A 3,658-nucleotide genomic window follows, 5' to 3' on the forward strand; every position below is an offset into this window, starting at 1 on the left:
TAATTAGCCACAGATAAGTAACTTCATAGACTTTGTTGCCAAACAGGATATGTGGTAGCACTTTTAAGGCTCAAGAGAAAGGTCTTCTCTACAGGTACTGTTTATATCCCCCAAAAAACCCACTTACTGTATCTGAATTAGCTGGTGACACTTTTAATATTGAAATTGACTTCATTCTTGGTACAGTAACAGTTGCCTGGGGCCCTGGCTGTAGACCTGTGCCAGACAAGCTCATGGGTGAGATTCCCCCCCACCTGCCCCTGTCCTGCCAGGAAATCATACAGTCATAGAATATCAGTTTTAAATGGATTTTACAAATCATAAAGTCACCTCTCACCCCCACCAGTCTAAGATTTAAATCTCTTTTAAGCATGTCAATCATCAAGAAAAATAGGTTCAACTACAGAGCTATCAATTTAGAAGTAAAAATATTTCAGACTTTTTCTTACTGATATTTATTTAACACCTCTGTTAAAACAACACATTATTCAAAAATATGCAATATATTTTAGTTATCCACTTCCCCAATGTTGAGCCTTCTGTGTGGTTTCTAAATTTTCCACAGCTTTTAATAACTGTGTTGAACATATTTGAACATTTAATTTTTCTGTTTTAAAAATATTTCCCATTAGGTGATTTCTAGAAAGAGTATTTTGGAGTAAAATAAAAAAAGACAAAATAATTTCTATTTTTTCAGTTATGTCCAAATAACTTTTATTAATTATGTCTAGTTCTTACTTTCTATTCACTATACTTTTTATGATCTGCTGAGAAACTCCACCTCAGAATAAGGAAATGCAATGAAGCTGCTGTACTTTGTTTTTGCATATGTATAGAATTTTCATCTTGGAAAAAGGAATATTTTTTTATTATTATTATGCTTATGTTTTCTCTTTTCTTTGGAAAATTTATGTCTCAACTTTCCTCATCCTATTAGTAATGCAGTATCCTGTAGCCAAGAATGATTGATGATGGATGCTATGGGAAGATGGGAGAAGAAGGCAGGGGAATGCCTGTAGCAGAAACATAATGGAGTGGGAGGGTGATTTGTATCAAGGATGGATGCCTTGCTGCTATTTGGTAATGAAATGTCAGGGAAGGGGTTACAAAGACATTTAACAGGCACACTTTTTATGACTCTATGTGAACACATATACATTACTATACATAGTCATATCCAATAAATATTTGTTGAATGAATGAACTTGTAATATTAATAATTACTTATATTAACAGATTTTATATGTGTTTGGGTATATATGCATAGTACTTTATCTCATCCAATAGAGTATTTCTTTCTATTTTTCACATCAAAGCTCTATTTTTAAAACTTTGAAAATAATGATTTTCTTTGCTTGATAGATCTTATGTTATTGCACACCTATGTCACAGTTTTTTATAGATCTACTGAAGCTGTAAATTTACTGAATGTAACTATGTTAAATTGTATGTGGAACAGGATTTTGAAGAATTAAAGATATTCATTAATAAATATTGTAATTATCCTGAAAGTAAAATGACCCAGTAATATACTCTTTCCTAGAGGCAATTAATATTTTCATACTTACCCCATAAAGTGTGTCAGAAATTATTAAAGTGGAATGCAGCTTCCTTTCAAAGGTTTATTTATATTTTTCATAAAAAGTAATGATAAACAGAGCTGGAGGACAAGAACACTTGAATTCCTCCGGGTTTATAATCTGGCAAAGAAGGTGTACTCCTACCCACGAAGAACGACAATTTGGAAAACATTTACTCATCATCTAACAGGTTTCAGACACTGCAGACATCCTGCCAGGCACTGTGGTAGGCACAGTGAGTAAACACACTTGAATAGCATATGCGTTTCGGTAGGTAAAAGGGACAGTGTGTTGCCAAGGACTTATGTCCATTTCCCTAAACTGCCTGCTTGTGATAGATTTATTGATGTGTCTTTCTTTCCACAGTTAGACCTAAGAATTCAAATGTAAATTCTCACACACACACAAAAAAAGAATAGCTCTAACCCCTGTGGGACACCTCTCAGCTTTCGAGATACATCTGAGAATTACAATTTGTAACCCCACGAACACAAAGGAGGACTTGAAATCAAGGAACACTGAGATGACATGGCAGAGTTGCATGCAGCTGAAATCAGGAGGAGAATCCAGGTCTCATGTAGAGAGCCCAGTGTTTTCTCAGTAAATTACACATCAAGCGTTTCCCTCTAGATGTTTTACAGGTGACAGGTGCTGGGCGTCTGAAGAGATAGAAAGCATCATGAAAAAAATAAGAATGACTTGAAACAATTACTGGGGCAAAAGTGCCAAGGACTTGAGCCACAGCTATAGTGACTGCTCTGTTTTGTTCTAAGAAATTCAGACCATAAACCTTTCATGATTAACAGGTGCCACTTTTTATTTCTTTGTAGGAAATTCAGGCCCCAATAAGGTATTACTTCCTAAATGGATGTTCTTATACCTCCCAACAATGTGACTGAATTTGTTCTCTTGGGACTCACACAGAATCCACACTTGCAGAAAATACTCTTCATTGTCTTTCTGTTCATTTTCCTATTCACTGTGCTGGCCAACCTGCTCATTGTCATCACCATCTCCCTCAGCCCCACACTTTCTGCTCCCATGTACTTCTTTCTCACTTACTTGGCCTTCATAGATGGCCTCCTACACATCTGTCACCACCCCTAAATTGATCACTGACCTGCTGTACCAGAGGAGAACCATCTCCTGGGGTGGCTGCCTGACTCAGCTCTTTCTGGAGCACTTCCTGGGAGGATCAGAGATCATACTCCTCATCGTCATGGCCTATGACCGCTATGTGGCCATCTGCAAGCCTCTGCACTACACGACCATCATGCGACAGGGGCTCTGCCAGCTCCTGGTGGTGGTGGCCTGGAGTGGGGGGATACTCCATGCCACTGTGCAGATTATTTTCGTGGTCAACTTGACCTTCTGTGGTCCCAACATCTTTGATCACTTCATGTGTGACCTCTTTCCATTGTTAAAACTTGCCTGCGGTGACACCTACAAGCTTGGAATGGTGGTGGCAGCCAACAGTGGGGCCATGTGCTTGCTCATTTTTTTCCTGCTCCTCATCTCCTACATAGTCATCCTGAGCTCCCTGAAATCCCATGGCTCTGAAGGACGGCGCAAAGCCCTCTCTACATGTGGCTCCCACTTTACAGTAGTGGTGCTCTTTTTTGTCCCTTGTATATTCACCTACATGCGTCCTGTGGCCACTTACCCTGTGGACAAGTGGGTGACTGTGTTCTTTGCAATCCTCACTCCCATGTTAAATCCTATCATTTACACAGTGAGAAACACAGAGGTGAAAAATGCCATGATGAATTTGATGAAGAGGAGAATAACATAGACTGTTCATGAAGCCAATAGTATGGTGATTTATCTATGTAGAGAGGATTATATCTATTGTAAAATATGAAAAAAAAAACAATGAATTTTGCAGATCATTGACATTAAAAAAGGCCCAGAAACAAAAATTAGTTGAATGCTTAATGGATAGGTACTTTGCTAGGTGCTTTTTATAACTTTTAATGTACTCTGCCAAGGATTTAACATTCATGTGCATAGATTTAGGATGTGCAATAGAAAAAACACCTATGAATCCCAAGTGAGATGATTATAGAGTATGTATTTCT

At 37.9% G+C, this 3,658-nt stretch overlaps 1 pseudogene; it reads left to right on the forward strand.

Moving 5' to 3' along the window:
• The first annotated feature begins 2,444 nt into the window (after positions 1-2,444).
• Positions 2,445-3,372, forward strand: LOC110124020 (olfactory receptor 4C3D-like; annotated as a pseudogene).
• The last annotated feature ends 286 nt before the right edge of the window (positions 3,373-3,658 follow it).

The sequence above is a fragment of the Odocoileus virginianus genome, unplaced genomic scaffold (assembly GCF_023699985.2).
Source record: "Odocoileus virginianus isolate 20LAN1187 ecotype Illinois unplaced genomic scaffold, Ovbor_1.2 Unplaced_Contig_88, whole genome shotgun sequence".
NCBI classification, from domain to species: Eukaryota; Metazoa; Chordata; class Mammalia; order Artiodactyla; family Cervidae; genus Odocoileus; species Odocoileus virginianus.